At 41.8% G+C, this 22337-nt stretch overlaps 1 protein-coding gene across 1 annotated transcript in view; it reads left to right on the top strand.

The window, feature by feature from the left end:
• The window catches only part of LOC136170342 (uncharacterized), an 83883-nt gene that overhangs the window by 7491 nt on the left and 54055 nt on the right, over positions 1-22337 (top strand). Inside the window, exon 4 of the mRNA XM_065938495.1 lies at positions 22240-22336. The gene's annotated coding sequence lies outside the window, so the exon portion shown is untranslated. The remainder of the gene's footprint in view (positions 1-22239; position 22337) is intronic.

The raw sequence follows: 22337 nt of genomic DNA, 5'->3' as shown, positions 1-22337 counted from the left end.
TGGGGGGGTGCCTGATCCCCTCTCACTCCCTCTTACTTTAGGGAACCGGACGGCACCGCTCCCACCCCACCCCAGGCGCAGGTTCCAGAAGGCGGGCTGGGTGGGTCTCCAGGTTCCGAGAGGGTGGGTGGCGTAGCAGGTGTGTGGTGGGCATTTCTATTTTCTAAGTTGCATTTGATGGGACGACGTGGGGAGTCTTAAAAAGCGAGCGGATCGGAGAGCTGCGTCTTTTTTTTTTTTTTTTTTTTTCCCGACTAGGGAGAAAAATGAAGACAACCCCTCCCCACCCCGCTTTAAATATCTGATTCATCTCGAAGCTAGGCTGAAGGGGGAGTAGGGATGTGTAAGGGTGAAGATGAGGTTCGTCATGTGGAAAACTGAGCTTCTGACAGCTCATGGCCACCCTTCCCTCCCTCCCGCGGCGGAAGATGGGGAGGTGGTGGGTCCGAGACGGGCGATGTACTCCCTCCCCGGGGTAGGAGCAGCGCGGGGTCCCGAAGTGCGGGAGGGTCCGCAGCCCGGTCGCCGGGGAGTATAGGGGGCCGGGAGGAGGCGGCCACGTGAGGAGGGTCTGCGGAAGCGCCGGAGCCGAGAGCTGGGGGGTGAAGTGCGTAGCAGAGTCGTGACCGGGGCTGACACGAAGCAGCCGTGGGCGGCGCGCCGAGGAGGAGCGGAGACTCGCGCGGGCCCGGGGCCCCAGCTCCGTGGCGACGCGGCTTTATTCCGAGCGGCGGCCCGAGCCTCCCACGCCAGCGCCGACGTCCGGGCCGCGGGTGGGTGCGCACGCCAGGGCCCTTTCCCGGGAGGCCGTTTCCGGGCGGGGTCCCCGGCCCGGAGCGAGGGCTGTAAACAGGGTGGTGCCCTCTGCCCTCCCGCCCCCGGCCGGTCGGGGCGCGCGGCCTTGGCGGCGCTCGGGGTAGCGGAGGCGCGGCCGCGGCTCCGGGCAGCGGCAGCGGGGGCGCGCTCGCCGCCCCCGCGCGCTCCCCGCCGCCAGGCCGGCCGGCCGGCCCTCTCTGTTTTTGTTTTGATGGAGCCCGCGTGCAGCTGGCGCGTGTCGAGTCACGTGCCGGGGGCGGGAGGGGGCTGGGGCGCGGTGACGCACGCGTCCGGAGGGCCGGGCGCCCGCGGGGTGCTGTCGCCGAAGGGGCGAGGGGGCGTGTGCCCCGGACACATCTCGATCGCGCCGGGTGTCCAGGCCCCACCTGGTGGAGTTCGTGGGAGTTGGTCCTCGTGAGCGGTGTGCGGGCGTGGGTGTAAATCCCACCGCACTTTGGAGTTCGTCGTCACAGCATCCAGGCAAGCCTGCTCCATCCGGGCTGGGGGCCCGCCTGCGCTGTTTCAGTTGGAAATCAACAGACTGCAGGCGTGAGTCTCTGTGGGCATATAGAGACCTATCTGTGACTCTTAATCCAGACTGCACGTTGTAAGTAACTGGAGCGGTTTAGAAAGAATTCTGATGCCCGGCCCACTCCTAGACCAGTAAACCCAAATCCAAATAGGGCTGAACGTGTGTGTGTGTGTGTGTGTGTGTGTGTGTGTGTGTGTGATGTTTTGAACGAGGAAGGTTGAGAGCTTACAGAACTAGCTGGCTGGAATAGATAGCTGTGAAACCATCCATCTTTAGGGACGAAATAGCTGAAATAGCCAACAGGTGTTGATATGTCAGTAGATGCGAGTAGCTATGTGCTGGCATTCCCTGACGTTCTTGATGAAACATTGTTACCCCCATTTTACAGGTGATGGAGTGGAAGCTCAGGAGGTTAAGTAAGAGTTGGTCAGTGACGATCCGTAACTAGAACCCAGGCAAGCTGATTCCAAAACCCAGTCATTACGGGGCGCGCGGCCTTGGTGGCGCTCGGGGTAGCGGAGGCGTGGAAATCTACCCTTACCTAAATGGCACGTGTTTGTGCGAATAGAAATAGTTTTGGGTTTGCCTAAAGACCAGCCAATTTATCGAAATATATATGTATTTTTGTTTGTGTGAAAGGGAGAAGAATCACCTGGTGAATTCGTTGAGACCTATATAGGCTACTAACATTTTCTCCCAAGTTTCTTTGAAGAGGGGATCCCAGTAATTTGGAGAGAACTGATTCCATGGAAGTTGTTTTGAGACTTGAACATACGTGTAAAGTGAAGTGAAGAGTCCAGAAGATGCAGATAATTTCCCAGGATTTACACAAGCATTCACAGAAGTCCTTTAGGTTGGTGGACACGATATAATTTTGTTGGTCCTTGGCTGGTTGTAGCAGAACGTGCAAGGTAGTATACGGAGTAGCAGAAGCTTTGCCTTGAAAATTTAGGAGGAAAAAAAAAAAAAAAAAAAAACCACTCTGGTCTGGAGTACAGAAGTGTTGTTTCTGCATCCCCTTCTCTCTCTTATTTGTTTCATTTTCCTCTGTCAGATAAACTCTTAGTGGGAATATTTAGATGTGGGAGTAATCTATTTGTTTTGAAAATGTATTCCTTGATATATTCTCTAAGGATATTGGAAATAAAACTCACAGACAATAGAGATTTTATCCTTAAAAACAGAGGGTTCTAATTACAATGTTTTTGTGACCAATACACATTATTAAGTGGTACTGCGTCACAAAGAAATGTCTTCATATTCCTACTAATGATTGCTTTCTAACACTGTTAGCTGTATGGCAGATGTAGGCAAATTACTTAGCGAGTTTCGGAGACTGGTTTTCATGTGGCTTGCAGTTTTGGTTAGGGAAGCTTGTAGACAGACATACCACTAGGGCAAGCCTGATATAACTGAGTGTAAGCTATTTTTGGCATGGAAATAGCTCTCTAACCCCATCTCCCTCCCTCCCTTGTCATCCTCATCCCTGTTGACCACCAAAGATACTTTAATCCAGAGTTGTCAAACCACTTGTGGTTCCTGTGGACAGCTCTGTCTTCTGCTTCTAGGGTACCTCCTTTAGGACTTTGCTCTTAATTTCTCACGAAAGTGAAAATATTAGTCACTCCGTCATCTCTGACTCTTTGCGACCCTCTGAACTGGGGCCTGCCAGGCTCTCCTGTTCATGGAATTCTCCAGGCAAGAATAGGGGAGTGAGTAGCCATTCCCTTCTCCAGGGGACTTTTCTGGCCCAGGGATTGAACGCAGGTCTCCCACATTGCAGACAGATTATTGTCTGAGTCACCAGGGAAGCCCCAATTTCTTCCTGAAAGGTATTTGGAAACATCCTGCTGTGTCACCTCCATTCCTTGCACAGATGTGTCTCAATGCATTTTTTCACAACATATGTTGTTTTTGTTTATACGTTGGACACCTGTACTAAATTGACCTTATAAAAGGTTGAAATGGTGTTTATTTGTGTACCACTGGCACACTGCAGGCATCCACGTTTATTACGTCAGTCTAAATTGAATTTGAGTTGCATTATTTGGGTTGATCACTCATTCTTTACCATCCTCACTTCTGCTGCTAGGCTGAAACCATGCATCTTTGAACAGAGAATACAGGGTACCACCAGCATATTCCAGTAAAAGGAGTAGTAAGGACGGGACTAAATGTAATCAGCTTTTCACTTGTTTCCCAATTTCACTCTCAATTTGCCAAGTGTTTACTTGTGAGCTCTGGGAGAGATGTTCAATATTACCATTTTTCAGCTTCCTTAGGAAGGAAGAAATGGCACTATATTATTGATGAACAGACTTCTATGTGTCGTGGCAGAGTACAGATGCATCATCACATTTCATTACACTGTAACGTTCAGATTTAGTATTACAGAGTTTGTAGAGTAGCACTGTCCCATAGAGCTTTCCAGAATGATAGGAATGATTTATAATGATACATTTATAATGACTTAGAAGTGATAGCCACTAAGCACTTGAGGCTAGTGAGCCACTTTCAGTGTGGCTAGTGTGACACAGAACTAAAGTTCTCATTGATTTAAAAATAGCCACAAGTGGATGGTGGCTGCTGCATTGGACAGTTACAGAGGATTTGCTTACGTTTGAGTCTAGTGTTTTATAGGTAAACATTAACTTACAGTGTTCTGCCTTTAAAAGAAAAATCTTGATTCATTTTATAGCACATAACACTGTGCTTCCCATTCATAGATCATAAGGTGTTTCCAGGATATTTTTAACCTACGTGAGGCCTTCATATTGTCGAGCATCTGTCTGTGTTCTGTGGACTTTTCATGGAGTTCACGTGGTTTCCCATTTTCAGGAGCAGAGTGGCGTGATTATGGGTCATTATGGCTTTGAGTAATTGTTTAGAACATCAAATGGATTTGAATCCTTGGTGTATAAGCTGATTGGAAGTCCCATGAGCTTTCCTTAGATGTATTGTGAAGAGCAGGCGCTATGTTTGTCTTGCTGGCCATTATATCCCCAGTGTCCTTGTATGGTACCTGACACAGAGCAAGTGCTCAGAAACATTTGGTGAGTGGAAGAACGCTCAAATAGTTTAACGCCCTGAATTTAGCCTCAGAGGGTATGTTGTGGAGCTAAAGAGGAGGCCGAGACTCAGTGACTGCACTGTAATTTACAGTTCTTCCGAGGAATGAATGTCTCCAGGGACATTATCCTTAGCCTAGTGACTTTGATTCCTTTTCCTGTAGCAGGATACATAGCAATAATTGTTACCCCTATTTGAGGACAGATTGAAAAATAAAGTCACAAAAAGCTTTGGTGCTCAGGTCACAGGGAGAGGGTTGGAAGTGTAAGTCAGATTGAGGTAGTTGTTTCTATTGCTGTGCAACTTGTTCTGTGATTCTTCCTCAAAGAATTAGTCATGCACTGAGCCATGTTAGTTAGGAAATATGGTTTGTGAAATCGAAGGTAATTATAGATGTTAATAGAGTCTGAAAAGAGGACTGAAAATATCTCTCGTATGGCATGACATTGAGAAAACAGCTTCTATGTGAGAAACAGGAATGGAAACGTTTCTTTCTTAAACCTCTAAATCTCAGTCTGTGATAATCCTAACACCCAAGTTATAAACTTCTCAAAAGAAAATATTTTAAAATGTAAATAGAAACAGATGTTTAGTTGTGCAGATAACCACTACCAGATTTTAAAATATTTATATAAAAAGGTATGAGATACATCAAACATCTGTCTAGAGCGAGAGCCCTAAGGCTGAAATCGTAGCGCTCCTTTCACATGGTTGATGCTGTGTTGGTGGGTTGGTGATACAGCCCCACATGTGGTCTGGTACTTGTAGAAGACGATGCAGCCTGCTCTTGGTGCTGTGCGTCAGACTTACCTAGCTTGTGGTCCTCCGTGTGGCTGGATTACAGCCCTGTGCTCGTTCCTAGGAGACACAGACTAGCTTCCTGTCATTCTGCTGCTACGTGTTGCACACATGAAAACTATTTTTATTTTTTAAATGCATTTATTTATTTTTGGGTGTGCTCGGTCTTTGTTGCTGCGCAGGCTTTTCTCTGGTTGCAGCAAGTGGGGGCTAGTCTCTAGTGGTGCACAGGCTTCTCATCGCTGTAGCTTCTCATCCCTGCGGCTTCTCTGGCTCAGGGCTCTAGGGCTCAGGGCTTCTGTAGTTGTGGCTCGTGGGCTCTAGATCACAGGCTCAGCACTTGTGGTGTGGGGGGCTGGGGGGTGGGCTGAGTTACTCCCTGGCATGTGGGATCTTCCCAGAGCAGGGATCAAACCCAGGTCTCCCACATTGGCAGGCGAATTCTTTACCACTGAGCCACCAGGAAAGCCTGAAAACTAATTTTAAACCAGGGTAAGTAAAATATAATTGAAAACAGAAATCTGTTGTCTAAGGAAAATCATATGCTACATTCCAAGATAAAATATGAAGTTTTTTGAGGAGGATCTTTTAGCAGTTTCTGGTCTCTTAGTCCTTTATGACTGTTTTTCAAATGCCTGTGGTGGTGTGTGAACATCTTTGGTGGTTGTGGTGGGGAGCCCCCAAATAAAAAACAAACCCTCAGCCATGAGTCCCCATAAGTTCCTGCTGTTCCCCTCAAACCTGAACCAAAACACAATGACTGTAAGACAAAACCCGCTGCTGCTGTCAGTAATAAAAGTTAACCTACCCGACCAAACAAACAAGAAAGCCTATGAGATTTGAGTTGTTGATTTTATGGACAGGTCAATAATGTGAAATCTTTTTTTTTTTTTTAAAGGTATTTAATGTGAATCGTTCATGACAAAAAAATTCATGTCTGCCTAAGTATTGGCTCAGTTAGTAAAGAATCTGCCTGCAATGCAGGAGACCCAGGTTCAGTCCCTGGTTGGGGAAGCTCCCCTGGAGAAGGAAATGGCAACCTACTCCAGTGTTCTTGCCTGGAGAAGAACTCCATAGACAGAGGAGCCTGGCGGGCTACAGTCCATGGGGTCGCAGAGATTCTGACACAACTTGGCAACTAAACCACCACCACCACAGGTTTATAGCAATCATACAAGAATTACACTTGCAGTAGATCAAGACCTGGTCAGCTTAGAAGATCTTATGTGACTACTTGGATGTAGATGTCATAGCTTAAGAATCGTTTTGAAGATTTATTGAGAATTTTCTTCAGTGACCTTGGTCACTCACTTGGTATAAGAATTGAAGGAAGTTGCTAGCCTCATTTCTTTTCTCTTCAGTGGAGCGGTGGGATTGGATCAGTGGTTCTCGAACTTTAGTGTATGTAGACGTCATTGAGGGATTGTTAAAACTCAGATTGATGGACCCTACTTCAGAGTTTCTGACTCATTAGGTCTAGGGTAGACCTAATAGTCTGCATTTCTTACAAGTTCCCAGGTGATGTTGATGTTGCTGGTCGAAGGATTACGTTTTGAGAACCACTGGATTTGGTCATCTCTTCTAAAGTTCCATGATTCTATGCTTGTTCCCCTCTTCAAGTTGTAACACCTACCCTTTGATTTCTGCAACATTATTTCATTTAAAGATTGCTATATGGAAAACTGAGGTTTCAACATTTTAAATGCATTAATTTTTAATGAGAGTTTCTTCAGAATCCCATATAGTTTGCAAAAATTCAGAGTCTGTTAAAACTCAGATTGGAGTTCTTACCCAATCGTGGAAGTCTCTAGGTAAAATATATTGAAATGTTACTGATGCTATTAAATGACAAAACTGCTTGCTGCTCCCTTAACCTGAATGTTTGGGTATCAAGTCTAACCAAGTACCTCTTAGTACACATCTATAGGGCAAGATGTAGCACATTAGGTAATTGTCAGAACTCATTAAATATAAGTGTGTTTTGTTTTATTTTTTTGAGATGTAGGTCTTTTCTTAATTAAAGCCAGTCTATGGGTCCATAATGGATTCTGATAATGTTAAATGGGGATTGTCCTCTGAAGGTAGCTGCCTTGTAGGAGACTCCTGGTTATAGGAATGAGGTACCCATTGGGAGATAAAGAAGCCAGGGCATGACCATTCCCTATTTTGTGGACTTTGGGGAACAGTGGAGGCTCTGTAGTTTCCCAGTGAAGGGGCTTTGAGGTGGGAATCTCTAGGAGCTCACTGGAGATACCAGGAGACTTCTTAAAGCAGTTCTTGCAGAGCAACCACACTGTTCTTACCCAGAGTATATGCTTATTTTGCCAGGCTGGGGTGAGGGGGAGAAGGTGAAAGAGGGGGTGGACTTAGGAGGAGGGGTTGGTTCATGGAGATGCCAGGGCAGTCTAACAGGTGGTGCTGTGGAAACATTCCAGGTTAGACTCCTGAGTGCCAAGAGTCAGATGGACTCAAGGTTGAGGTGACCAGAAGTAAGATTTGATAATGCATTTTATTTTATTTATTTTTATTTTCAGAGATATGACATGATCTACTTGAAAAAGATCATTCAAGCTGCTGTCCCTGAGAAATGGATTGACAGTGGGCAGGGAGACCAGCTCGCAGGCTGTTTTAGTAGTTTAGGTGAGGTAACAGTGATCATTGTGAGAAGAGGAAAATGCAAATAATTGTAGATGTATTTTAGAAATGGAGACAATGCATTTTAATATGAATGAATTTATTGGAAAAGAAAGCATAGTAAGATTTGGGGGGAATTCCCAGGTGGCACTAGTGGTAAAGAACTTGCCTGCCAATGCAGGAGACCTAAGAGACCTAAGGGTTTGCTCCCTGGATCAGGAAGATCCCCTGGAGGAGGAAATGGCAGCCTACTTCAGTATTCTTGCCTGGGAAATCCCAGGCTCCTAGACAGAGGAATCTCCCTGTAATGTAGGAGACCTGGGTTTGATCCCTGGGTTGGGAAGATTTGGAGGAGGGAATGGCAACTCTCTCCAGTATTCTTACCTGGAGAATCCCCATGGACAAAGGAGCCTGGCAGGCTACAGTCCATACAACTGAAACGACTTAGCACACACACAGTCTTATCTGAAAGCAAGGAAACAGAAAAGAAACAGGTGAAGAGTAAGGAATGGGAGGATAAAAATGAAAGGTTTCTAAACATTTTAAATGTTCTAAACCTGTTTGTAGGTATGTCAAGACTAGTTAATAGCACAGGCTTCTTTTGTTAGAAAAATAAATTAATGAGTTTTCATTTCCGGTGAATCCTTCAAATTAATCACCAGATGCTATTACTTGACTTACATCAAATGCCTTTCCAAAGTTATGCCGAGAATTCATGCAGTGCTTACACTTTTAGATTGCTTTATGATCGTTAACTAGTTTAAATCAAATTCCTGGAAGGCACATGCAGTGCTTATTACGGGTGTGTTTTATGGATTAGGAAACAAATCATTTGTGTAGCAGAGTCAGCAGAGCTGGGCTGAGGCCACGAAGTCTCCCTTGCTTTTCACATCTACCAGTTTTAAATTTTATCTCGAAATTCTTTTATTTTCTAATTTCCTTTATAGAACAGTTGAACATTAAATCTTAAAGAGTGGATTTAGCATCCATATAATTGGTTTCAGACTGTATTTCATGGATACTACCTTAACTTTGAAAAGAACTCCATGTGATTTACTACTCAGATCTGCAGACTTTTCTAAACTGAAATATCTGATAGAATCTTTGTAACAAAATCTGTGAGCTAGTTTTGGATTCTTTAGACTGGACAGTTTGAGGCTGGGCGTGGCAGTCTTTGTGACAAGAGTGCCCATGGGCCAGTTTTCATTGAGCAACCAGAGGAGAGGAAGGTGCTGCTGTGTGATCCCACCCTTCATCTTTCTTAGAATTTGTCCCCCCTTTCCCACCTCCACCCTCAGTACCTTTAAAAAGCTTCCTGTGCTTTAGAGAGTGAATGCACTTCACACACTAGCTCTTGGCAGTATCCGTCGTTGTCCTTCCATACCTCTTGAGGGTCCTGTCTTCCAGCTCCTGACAATTCTGTTTCTCTGACAGCCAGGCGGCTGACTTCTGGTCGGCCGAAGCCCTCTGTGGATGTCCTTTATGATACTACCTCCACATCTTTCTTCATTTTCCTTCTAGCTCTCTTTTCTGTCCTGTGACTGATCTTATTTAAGTTTGGTGGAACAAGTATCGAGGTTGCTGCTGTTACTGTTAAATCGCTTCAGTTACGTCCCACTCTGTGCGACCCCGTAGATGGCAGCCCACCAGGCTCCTCTATCCCTAGGATTCTCCAGGCAAGAATACTGGAGTGGGTTGCCGTTTCCTTCTCCAATTCGTGCATGCATGCTAAGTCGCTTCGGTCATGTCCTACTCTGTGCGACCCTATAGACAGCAGCCCACCAGGCTCCTCTGTCCACAGTTTTCTCTAGGCAAGACTAGTGGAGCGGGTTGCCACTTCCTTCTCCAGTATTGAGGTGGGAATAGTGTTAATGCCTAATAATGGTCAGTGGGTACCTGCCTCTTTGGATGCTGTGCTTGGGGCTCTGTATTCTTTCCACTGGCTTCTAGTTCCCACTCATACAGAACCTTCCGAGTGTCCAAGTCTGTGCCACAGGCTGCTCACCTGTAAAATGAGGGCTTGGTGGAGTAAGGTTTTCTGGCCTTAAAGTGCTGTGATTGAGTTTTTTCACTTTGTATTAGGACTGTGAACCCTCATAGGAGTACTTCAGCTTACTGAAAGTCGCTCAGTTGTGTCTGATTCTTTGCGACCCCATGGACTGTACAGTCCATGGAATTCTCTAGGCCAGAGTACTAGAGTGGGTAGCCTTTCCCTTCTCCAGGGGAATCTTCCCAACCCAGGGATTAAACCCAGGTCTCCCGCATGGTAGATGGATTCTTTACTAGCTGAACCACAAGGGAAGCCCTGTTAATCAAGACTGGCCTCCTTGTAGGGTGTTGCTTCTGAGTTTCAACTATCAGGCAGTCCAGGACTCCTTGAATTAGTCTGTGTGCAGTGTGTTTGGCCCTGTTTCCTTCAGGAGTTAGGGAGGGGTCTCAAGGGCACGCTTTTCCATACTTTCCAGACATGCAAGCATCTAAGTCAGAAGACCTGAAAATTAATTGAACCCAAACACTCCACTGTGGAAAAGTTTTTGGCCCTAGCTGAAATCTGCTGCTGCTTTCATCTCCATGATAGAAACACTGGGCGATATTTGGACTACTAGGGAACTTGCTTAATATTTCTATTAGTTATTGTACAACTCATTAAAAGTTGGTAAAGAATCTGCCTGCAATGCAGGAGACCCTGGTTCGATTCCTGAGTTGGGAAGATCTCCTGGAGAAGGGAAAGGCTACCCACTCCAGTATTCTGGCCTAGAGAATCCCATGGACTATACAGTCGCAAAGAGTCGGACATGGCTGAGCGACTTTCACTTTTTGTTAGTACTGAATCTTTTCATGATACTCACAACTACATCAGGCTTCTTATCTGTTCATTGTCATTGACAACTGTGTGCTTTCTGTTTTTATATTGATGTAGCATCCATTCATGGCACCTATTGTCCGTTTTGTAAAAGTCTATAATTACCGTTTTTTGCTTTTTTATGTTTCCATAGATTAATCTTTGCTAGTTATACTGGCAACACTTACCTCATTGGCTTTGTCTTTGTGTCAGTAATACCCCTTCAGCTTTTTCTAATGTTTATCTTTTAAAAATTGTGTAATGTCTTTTTTTATAGGCTCTGCCCCAATAGAATTTGTGATGACTTGTCACTCTTCGTGCTCATTGTCTAAAAATCCAGGTACCTGATAACAGTGAAAAGTATTTTTAAATAAAATGCCATTCATAGCCTTTTTTTAGATTTTAGCTTTGAAATCTGTTACCTGTTTTATGCCTTTTAGTTAACTGATGAAGTTACTGTCCTTGCAGACTTCTCCTATTTTCATGAAAAAGTTACCAAAATCCTTGCTTGCTCCCACTTTTAAAGGGTTCAAAATGAAGATTCCTCCTGCTATTAATTTTTCTGAACAGAGACGTTTGTTCCATGCCTCATGTATGTCTTTGTTAACACCTAACTAGCAGTTTAGAACAAGGACTTCATAGGCTTAGTGTATCAGTACCCTATTTAGTCATTTCATATCAGCTGCAGGATATTTTCAAGACACATATTTTTCAGTAATAGAAGATCATTTACAATTCTAAAAAACAGAAATATTTCCAGCAACAGATTGGCTTTAAAATGATTTTTAAAGTGATCATCTGTGGAAGAAACCATGGCTAATAATAGCTGTAGAGCGTTTGCTCGTGTGTGGGGGACGTGATGATGGCACAAGATCCTGGGCTCCTTCTGTGTCTGAGGTTTCAGCCGCTTTGCTGAGGAAGGGGCCCATGTGGTTGAGGGTCAGCCGCAGTGGCATCCTGAGGATCTGACTGGAAATGCCCTCCTTTAGAGGACTGTATTTCCTTGTTTTCTTTGGACAGCACCAGTTGTTTGAAACCACTGAATTGCATTTGTATAAATATACATAGTACTTGCTAAAACATCTTTTTGGATCACGGTGCTCTTGTGGAGTTAAGAGATCCACACTCTGGAAAGATGAGTCATTAAGAACATGTCAGGTCCTGGACATTCCCGGTAAACAGTCTAGTGTATTTTGGATCAGAGCTCCTTCTGTGTTACTGTTCATATGTTGGAAACCTAATCCTTGACACGGAGTCTAGGAGCAGGCACAAGTAAACATGTCCTCTCTGCACAAACTTTCTGTCCAGAACTGAACAAAAGAAAAACAAACAGGAACACTTCAAGGTGTCTGCAGCCTGTCCGAAGGCTTGTGGATGCTTGGGTACTGACAGGCCATTCCTCTTGCTTATTCTCCTGTCTTTCTGTTTTTCCATGTTCTTTAACTCTTGATTTCCTTCCTTTCCCCCGCCCACTCTTGGGTTCTTTTCTGTTTCTTCTGTTTTTTTTCCTTCTCCTTTTGCCTTTCCCGTTCCTGGTATGGGTAGCCCAGTAACAACTGATAGTTCCCACAGGCATTCTTGTTAGCCTGACTAAATGGCAGCCCAGAGCCAAAGGCAGGCTTTCCTCTGACAAGATGCCGGTGCAGACTATTTCTGAATATTTCTATTTCTAAAGATGTGAGTATGTTTCTATATAGCGGATGCCATGCTGAATGGAAAATAACTGTGAAATGTATAACTTTCCAAACTCTTTGGGATATTTAAATAGGCATTCGAATAGGTTTCAGATTGAAGTTTAAATTTTGTGCTAAAGGACGTCCTGCCAAAATGTAGATAATAGTAGATAATGAATTTTGAGATTCTTTGTATTTATGAAAATTTTGGTAAATAAAACGTGTGGTTTGAGTTAACAATAATGTTTTTAAATTGCCTAAGCTGTAACTAAGTTTGATATAAAAAATGTGACTGAGTCAAATTTGTGTTAAATACACAGCTATTACTTCCGCCACTCTCACGAATCAGAGTGTACTCCATCTAACTCTCCAGGGCTTCAGAGCTAATTGAATTCAGTCTCCTTATTCTGTAGATGAGATAGTTTACTTACTTTTACACACCTGGTTAGTGGCATAGCTGACTACAGTTAAGTCTTCCCCTTCCTCGTCCCCGCTACTTTTTTCAGACAGAACAGGTTTTTTTTTTTCCAGAAAGTTAATTTCTGAAATTGAGAGGTCACCATGGGCAGAGAAGCCTGAAAAGAGTATATGAGTTCTAAACCTAGCTTGACTTGAATTTGCTAGTGGTGGGGTGTTTGAATTGGGGGTTTTAACCTCTCTGGACCTCACTTTTTGGAGGCTTGAACTACAGGCTCTCTTCCAGGCTTGTGACTTATACTCAAGTGAGAAAAATGAAATAGATTTAGAATTTTCCTGTTTTACATTTGTAAAATTTCAACTTGAGTCTTATTTCAAGAAGCGTTCCAGTTTTTTAGTAGGTATCCTTTGTACTGTGTCTTATTAGTGAATTAACTTTTCCAAAATGTACTGTTGTTAGACACAGCTTGTTGTCTTAGTTGACATGACGGCTGCCTCGTGATTAACCAAAGTAGACACACATTCAGAGGCTGGTCTCCCTCAGTTTCAAACTGGTGGAAGCGTGCCACGCAGGGATATTCCATAGACAGATGACTGAGAGGTACTTTTTTTTTTTTTCCTGCAAATTGTTGACAGTGTATTACTGTGTTGAGTAACGTCATATAAATAAAATGTAAGAGAATTGGCTATTCTCACTTCTAGGGTTGCTTTATTTGGGATTGTGAAACAGGTTTTTCCATTCTCACTAGGATAATCTGTCATTGTGTCAGGGAGTGGACAGTCATGGCAGTCTGGAAGGTTAGGAAAGATGAGTTTAACGTGTTGGAGAAAAAGATGAGGAGACTGGAGAAGATTTTCTAAAAAGACTGAGCTTCGAGACCTTTCTCTCGTTGCTTACCAGTAGTTCCCATGCCCTTCTTTGTTTGAAGAAACCTATTATTTCAATAAATGCTTTTTGAACTGGGTGCTGTAGGGATTACAAAAGAATTCTTCATCCAGAGCTTCTTCCTCTGGGTACTTACTCTCTTGCTGGGTTCTCAGTGCTTAGGCCATGAAAAGATGCAGTAAATGTCTGAGTGTCCCCAAAGAACGACTAGACAAGGAGAGAAAAAGGAGAAGAACTTGAGCAGTAGGAGAAGACCCTAAGGAGCCACAACATTTGAGCGGTTTGAGAAGAATAGCTAAAGAATTTGTTTTACTTTTCTTTTGGGGGAGAGTAGAAGGGGTGGGATTGGGTTTGGTTAGGACATAGGCCTGGGAGTCCAGAAGGGACAGTTGTATGTTTTAGGGTAGTAAATGAGGGGACCTTTGTGGAAGTTCCTTTATTACCCCATCTTTTTATTTTGAAAATGTCAAACCCTTAGGAAAACAGTAATGTGAACACCTGTTAACCTTTCTAGACGAATTGGTTTTTAGCATTTTTGCCACGCTTGCGTCATGCTTTGTGTATGTACATGTTTTGAATCAAATGTGGTATATATATTTGTATGATTTTCTTTAACCACTTGAATATAAGTTGCAGATGCAATGACATTTCACCTTTAAATATCTGCTAAAGAGAACTTTATTCTGTGTAACCCCAGTACAATGATGCCACCCAACAATTTTTGCATTGATATAACATGATCTAGTATGTAGAAGATATTTACATTTGGGAGTGGAGTGTGTATGTATTCATTTTATATCAGGTGGACTTGTCCAGCACAGTGTACGTTTAATGAATTGGTGAAACAAGAAGAGTAGGACCACAGAAACTGGTTTCAACATATTTTAAAAGTCCTGTATAGCCAGTAAGATAGAAAAAGGAAGCCCATTATATTCTGATATGCTATATTCTTGAAGATACTATCTTAGATAAGGACAAAGCATAGAAGAATGTAAAAAAAGAGGTGGATGGATGGATAGATAGAAAAGAAAAGAAAGAACAATGGTGGACGGATAAACAATGGTGGAAGGATAGAAAAGAAAGACGGATAGAAAAGAAAAGAAAGAACATCTTGGAAGGATAAAAAATGAACTATAACATTTTCATGTCTTTAGGAGAAGGAAGTAGATAGCTGGAGGGTAGGGAATACTTTTTTTTTAACCTTTTCAACTTTGAACATTATTTACTAAAAACGGTAAGTAAGCATAGGCTTAGGTTGATTCTGTCATTAACCTTGTAGGATATAGGACCATTCTTCTCTCTATGTGCTAAAGAAATTAGGAGAATGAGACCTGAAGCAAAGATGGAGAAAATTTTTTATCTCTTAAATTTTGAAGGGACATTTGATGTTTGTGTCACTTAAGGGAAAGGATGTTCACAGTGTAAGGAGGTATTGTTTTCAGAAAGTGCTGGTGTGGAGAAGAGGGACTTGGGGTGGGGGCAGTGTCTAGAAAGTCTGTAATTCCATAGAGGAAGCATGAAGGAGGTCTTTTAGGAGTTTGTTCATTCCTCTTGGATGTTTATTTTTTTCTCCTATAAGAGTGAGAAACAAGAAGAGAATTTTGTCATTTCTTTCAGTAGAAAAGTACAGAAGATGGCAAACAGGACATAGAATTTATTTACATTGTGTGTATATTTCTGCTACCTTTGATGGTGAGAGAAGATAAATATGTTTAAAGGTGCTCAGAGAAAGTGAACATTTAGGAACAATAGCTGGATATTCTCTTTATTTTTAAAAGAGATTCTTGGGTTTTACTGAAGATTATCTGAAGGTTCAAAGAAAATCTTACTGAGTAATACTGGAAATCAGCATTATTAGTAAATTGTTTCCGATAGTGATTCTGTGTGGTGTTATACAGTGTGGGTGTTTTTATGTATTTATATGGTGAACTTGTGTGATATTTATGCTTAAAAGTTAAGTTTTTTTGAAGTATTCTGAAATATGTTGCCTGAAAGGTTAAAATTAATCTCAGGGTTAACTCAGCCACGTTCCCCCTCATTTTTGAATGATTAACACAAAGTTATTGATTGGTACCCAGTGCTGGTTCTCTGGAAGGCTGGTGTTTATTAATCAGTGAGTATTGAATTGCTCACAGTGTCCGTTAGGTGTCCTGAGGTTAATGGAGGCAGATGGTCCACCCTTGATAGATGTTTCTGGAAAGTTAGCACGTCCACAGTGGTAGTTACATTCCCATCATGGAGGGAAGCCACTGACCGCTCAGGCAGGCCTTCAGGAGGAGGGGAACTGCGGTTTGATTGGGCCTCTCCAGTGTGTGACCTTGCAGGGAAAGAGTTTTGATTTTATCAGTTCTTTCAGAGTTGATGAGGACTGTGAGACTGGACGATGTTAAGTAAGCTAAGCAGAATTACAAGCTTACAGGATATTGAAGATCCCAGCCAGGTAATCTGCCAAGGTTACTCTGGTCAGTTGTAATCTGGTCAAAAGGATAAAGTTTGGACCTTGACTTGGTGAACATAGAAATTAGATGGGGAAGAATGAGATATTTTCAACTGATACTTCCATCAAGTCTTGAGAATTTGGTAGAGGACCTTTTTTTTTCCCCCCCAGGGCTATTCTGCCTTAAAAACTGGCCCTTAATCAGAGCATCTTTATATTTTGGTTCTGGATAAACGTGAATTCTTCTCTGGTGTTCTTTGCAGTTAGTTACCAAAAGCCCCATTACTCTGTGGCAGATATGTTACAATACAAAGGTAATGATACAACAGCAATAATAATAATGAGTGCTTACCATGTTTGTGTTGAGCATTTTGCAAAAATGTGGAGTCCCCCTCCCCCCCACCTATTGTTCCATTAATCCCACAAAAGTCCTAGGAAATAGTATTATCATTCCCACTTTTTAGACTATCGAAGCTTAGGAAAGTTCATGACTTGGAGCCCAAGTTCAGAGGCAGGTAACCTGACTCTAGAGAAACTTAACTGTCTTAGTCACATGTCATGGAATTTCTTTTGCACATTTCACCTTCTTTCCAGTTGTGTTTTCCTTAGGATCTAGCATGGCTATTTTCGGACACCTTATCTCTCAAATGAACACTTAGGAAATAATGGTTATTGTTAAAATATTTAAGCTGTAACTTTTAGTGTAGTTTCTTTTTGAAGACTGCTGATCTTAATCTGTTTTATGGTAATTCTGAGTAATAGTTTCATTTAGAGGATGGACCATTTAAAAGTGAAGGTTGGGAAAAAAGCCCAAGGATAATGCAAAGAAAAACTGTTTTTTCTTAGATTCTCTTACTGTTAACATTTTCCCCATTTCCTTTATCATTTGTGTGTATTTTCTTGTCCTGTATGTGTGTGTATCAATATATTTTTTCTGGACCATTTGAGAATGTTACATATATCATGGCCCTTTACCCCTGGATATTTTAGTGTGTATTTCCTGAGAACAGGGATGTTCACTTATACAACAGAAACTATTTCATAAATTTACATTGCTAAAGTATTTTAATCTAATCTATTATCTATATCACAGTTTGTCAGTTGACCTGATGTTGTCCTTTATAACATTTTCCCCTGTGGTATGAGATCCAGTCTAAGGTTATATGTCACATTTACTTGTTGTATCTGTTTACTGTCCTTTCTCCTGGAGTGTTCCTACAGTTTGTCTTTTATCAGATTGACAGTTTTTAAATTCCTTCTTCTGTATTTTTCTGAAGTTTCCTTATCATTAGGTGCAGGTTATGCATTCTCAGTCAGATCTTCGTTCTCCTTGTTTATTCTTTTTCAAAATTAGAAAATTACCAGTGATCCAATAATATTATCTAGGTACAGATCTTGGATTCCATCAGTTATTCCCAAAATGTCTTTATAGTAGGAAAATGCTGGGTCATACATTGCATCTGGTCACCTTTCACCTGAAACAGTTTTTCCGTCTTTGTGTTTCATGGCATTGACAGTTTTGAGGAGTAAGTCGGTTATTACTCGCATATCCTTCAGTTTTGGTTTGTTTGAAGTCGCCTCCTGGTGAGGTTCAGGTTTTGCACTTTTGGCAGCAATGCTGCGCAGGGGACACTGTGTTCTTCTCAGTACATCATTTTCAGAAGCACACAATGTCCGTTTGTCTCACTTCTGGCCATGTTGACCTTGAGCCTTTGGTTAAGGCCCTATCTGCCAGGTTTGACCAGTGTTACTCTCTCCCTCTTTTCAAACAGTAACTATCTTGTGGAGTGATGTTTTTCATTAATAAACTATTGCTCCTCAGATTTATAGGCTTTGGAATCCATGGATGATTCTTGACTGAATCAGTTAGTCTTATGATGGTTGCCCAATGGTGATTTAAAATTTCATCATTCCCTCTTCATTTATTCACTGGCTTTCTTCCACAAAGTGTTCCCTTATCTCTCACTGAAAAAAAATATCAGATTAGACTCATGAATTCTTACTCTATTCTTATCTTTACTTATTTTGAAGCTCTAATTGTCCTAGATTTGGCCAGTAGGTGCCTCCTGAAGCTGATTGCTGTGTGATTTGGGCACATCTGCGCGGTTCGCTGACACACGTCCTCGCTTTCTGGCGCACAGTGGTCCTCCTACTGTACTGTCTCTGCCTCAGCCCTGGAACTGGCCATTCCTCCGGGGAGCACATAAGGGTGCCTAGTTCTCTATATCCTGGCCAAACTGTGACTTTTCATACTGTTTCATTTTTGCCAATCAGATAGATCAGAAATAACATCTCAGTGTAATTTCAATTTGTATTTCTTTTATAAATGAAATTGAACATCATTTCATATGTGTATACTTTGTGTGTGTGTCTGCATGTGTGTGTGTGTGTGTGTGTGTGTGTGTGTGTGTGTGCATTCATGGGACTTTCCAGGTGGCTCAGTGGTAAAGAATTGACCTACCAGTGCAGGAGATGCAGGAGGCACAGATTCGATCCCTGGATCAGGAAGATCCCCTGGAGCATCTCCCTCCAGTATTAATGCCAGGATAATCGCATGAACAGAGGAGCCTGGTGGGCTACAGTCTATGGGGTTGCAAAGAGTCAGACTTGACTGAGCACGCATGCATACACTTGTATATCATGTCCTTTCCCGTTTCTCTGTCAAGTTAGTTGTCTTTATTTCCTCAATTTTAAGTCTTCTTTATGTATTATGGATGTTAGCCCTTTATCTGTAATATGAATGCAAATATTTTCTCCCATTTTATCTTTTATCTTTGGTTAATGATTTTTTTTGCCATGCAGAAAAAATTGTTAAACATTTTTATGTAATCAAATTATCAGTCTTTTATTCTTCCTGATTTTGACTCATAGTTAGTGTGTCCTTCCTTGTATCAAGTTTAGAGATGAATTTGCCATTTTTCCCTCTCATACTTATATTGGCTTCATTGTTTTACATTTAGATCTCTGATTTGTTTGGAGTCTGTTCTTTATGGTATGAATTTTATCTTTTTCTAAATGACTAATCAGTTGCTTTAACCATTTATTAAAAAATCAGTTTTTGCCCTAGTGATTTTTAGACTCCCTCTTTTATCATAAGCAGTACTAACATTCTGTTTTTGAACTTTCTGTACTACCCTGCTGATTTGTCTGTCTGCTTGTGGGCCAGTAGCACACTTTTCACTTAAGAGGCTGTATAGCATAATTTAATGTTTGGGAGGCCTAGTCCTCCCCTCTACCATTTGATGTTTTCCTGGCTGTTCTTGCACATGTATTTTTAATATGAAGCTCTGTATCAATTTTTCAGCTCCATTGAAAAGAATTATTGGTATATTTATGGGAATTGTATTACATTGATAAATTGACTTATAACAAATTGACATTTTTATGATGTTGGCTTGTTCTGTTCCAAAATAAGAAATGTCTTTCTGTTTGTTAAGTTCTTCATTTGTAGCTTTTTAGGAATGTTATATAAAGTTTTCCTCAGAAGGATTTTATACGTGTTATTAAATTTATTCTTAAATATTTTATTTTCTTTGTGAAACTTTTTTTTACGTATTATATCATTGCAGTCAGAACAGGTCAGTACATGTAGACCTGTTTCATTTTCTAAAATGGACCTTTGGTAGTCTAGTTTAACTTTTCCTGTATTGGTATATTTTATGTTGCTTCTGAGTTTTCCCTACTATAAACAATGCTGTGGAGGATATCTTTGTACCTATATTTTTGCTTACTTGTATTTATATCTATAAAATAGATTCTTGAAAGTGGAATTGCTTATTCGTAGATCATGTAGTTTTTTTGGTGGTGTATAATACCAAATTATCCTCTCAAACTATTTGACACTTTTTAAACGAAGTAAACTTTATTGTATATGTCCTCTCTTAAAAGATATTCAAAGCTTTCTTTTTGAAGGAAGGGTCATAAAAGTTAGTTCTAAACAAAAAAGTATGTTTCCATTAACATGGAAATGTAAGGGTAGCAAAGTCATGATTTCTCCCTTGAATAACTTAAAGATAGTTTTGGAAATCAAATATTTGTTTATTTATATACATTACAAAATAGAAGAATTTCTTTGGTAGGTAGATTTAGAACTGAGCCCCCCAAAAGTGTTGAATTTAGGTTAGTAGGGAGACTCAAAGGACATTTCATGTGGAAATAGCATAAGTTAAAGAAGCGGAATTTTACTGTGTTACATGAGGTCAGTGAAATAACTGGCCTTTAGACTGAAGCAGGTGTTTGTTCTTGAAGATAAAGTAGGAACAGTTTGGGGAAGACCTTGTGTCCCACAGAGTTTGGATTTGATCCACTGGGCAGTAGAAAGACCTTCTGAATTAGTAATCTATTGCCATGTAACAAATTACCCTTGAATTTAGTGGCTTAGAACTAAACAAGCATTTTACGGTCTCTTAACAATTTCTGTGGTTCGTGGGTCAGGGATTTGGAAACTCTTGCGAGAGTTCTATTCCTTAGAAGCAAGCCAGTGGATTCAGCCCACACTCAAGGCAGGGAGAAGGCGGGCATTAGGTTCCACCTTTTAAGGAGAGGGGTTTCAAAGAATCTAGGGACGTTTAAAACCACCATCTGTGTTCTGAAGAAAAGGAGGGGTGTATGATTTTGAAATGAAGAATTACCACGGTATCTAGCAGATTAATCTGGTAGCAGTGGCAAAGAATAATTGAAGAAAGGGACAAATGGATTGACCTTAGTGCAGTAACCCAGCAGTAGGGTTAATGGTGGAGTTAGCTGGGGGAGACGAGAGAGAACAGGGTTGCTGCAGAAAGAGAGAAGATGTGAGTAAAAAGTGGTTTCAAGGTTTTCTGACCTGCAGAATGATCAGGCATGTAGTAACTGGAAAGAGAAAACAATTTTGAGGGGATAAAGGTGCCTGTCTGGTTTTAAACATTGAAGGGGAAATTCCTAAGCCCTTGAAACATGAACCAGGTCTCATGTTGAAATGTCTAGCCAAAGAGGGAAACTTAATGTGAAGTTTAACCCTCATGTGAAGTGAGGGTTACACTCTTCAAGGGATGAGTGTACAGAGAGGCAGACCAGAGAACTGAAGACCAAGTCTCTGGGGGAAACCATGGTCTGGAGTCTGGTTAGAAGGGAGTGAAAAAGTTGGCTTAAACCTCAACATTTGAAAACTAAGATCATGGCATCTGATCCCATCACTTCATGGCAAATAGATGGGGAAACAATGGAAACAGTAACAGATTTTGTTTTGGGGGGGGAGCTCCAAAATCACTGCAGGTGGTGACTGCAGCCATGAAATTAAAAGGCACTTGCTCCTTGGAAGAAAAGCTATGACCAACCTAGACAGCATATTAAAAAGGAGAGACATTACTTTACCAACAAAAGTCTATCTAGTCAAAGCTAGAATTTTTTTAGTAGTCATGTATGGATATGAGAGTTGGGCTATAAAGAAAGCTGAGTGTCAAAAGAATTGATGCTTTTGAACTGTGGTGTTGGAGAAGACTCTTGAGAGTCCCTTGGACAGCAAGGAGATCCAGCCAGTCCACCCTAAATGAAAAAAGTCCTGAATACTCTTTGGAAGGACTGATGCTGAAGCTGAAATTCCAATACTTTGGCCACCTGATGTGAAGAACCAACTCATTGGAAAAGACCCTGATGTTGGGAAAGATTGAAGGCGGGAGGAGAAGGGGACGACAGAGGATGAGATGGTTGGATGGCATCACCAAAGCAATGGACATGAGTTTGAGTAGGCTCCGGGAGTTGGTAATGTATAGGGAAGCCTGGCATGCTGCAGTCCACGGGGTCGAAAAGAGTCAGATCCAACTGAGCGACTGACCTGAACTGAGAAGTGGAGCTGGATCTGTAGCATTAGAGAAAGATCTGGCTGTGTTCCTGATAAGAACAAAAAAGGTGAAGTGATCGAGAACGTCAGATATCAAGGAATCTGAAAAGAGTGATGTTTGAAATGAATGCATCTGCCTGTAAGATTATTAGAGGTGACAGCACTTTAAGTGGAGTAGAACAATTTTGGAAATTGGATTATAACATTTAATTCGATGATTAACTTTTTAAAAAAATGTGCCTAAAGTGGGAGGATGAGTGGCTGGCATGCCTTTCATCACTTAGATTCTGAGATCTTACGTCCTTCTTGCCTCCTTTTAGCACCTCTAAGCCTTCCTGGAGTGGAACTTCTGCTCAGTTCTTGGATGGAGGAATGCAGTATGACTTTGCTTCACTTGTTTTCAGGAACTCTTTAACTG

Source organism: Muntiacus reevesi, chromosome 6, assembly GCF_963930625.1.
Source record: "Muntiacus reevesi chromosome 6, mMunRee1.1, whole genome shotgun sequence".
Classification (NCBI taxonomy): Eukaryota; Metazoa; Chordata; class Mammalia; order Artiodactyla; family Cervidae; genus Muntiacus; species Muntiacus reevesi.
Note: the sequence above shows the minus strand (reverse complement) of the source record. Positions and strands in the feature narration are given on the sequence as shown.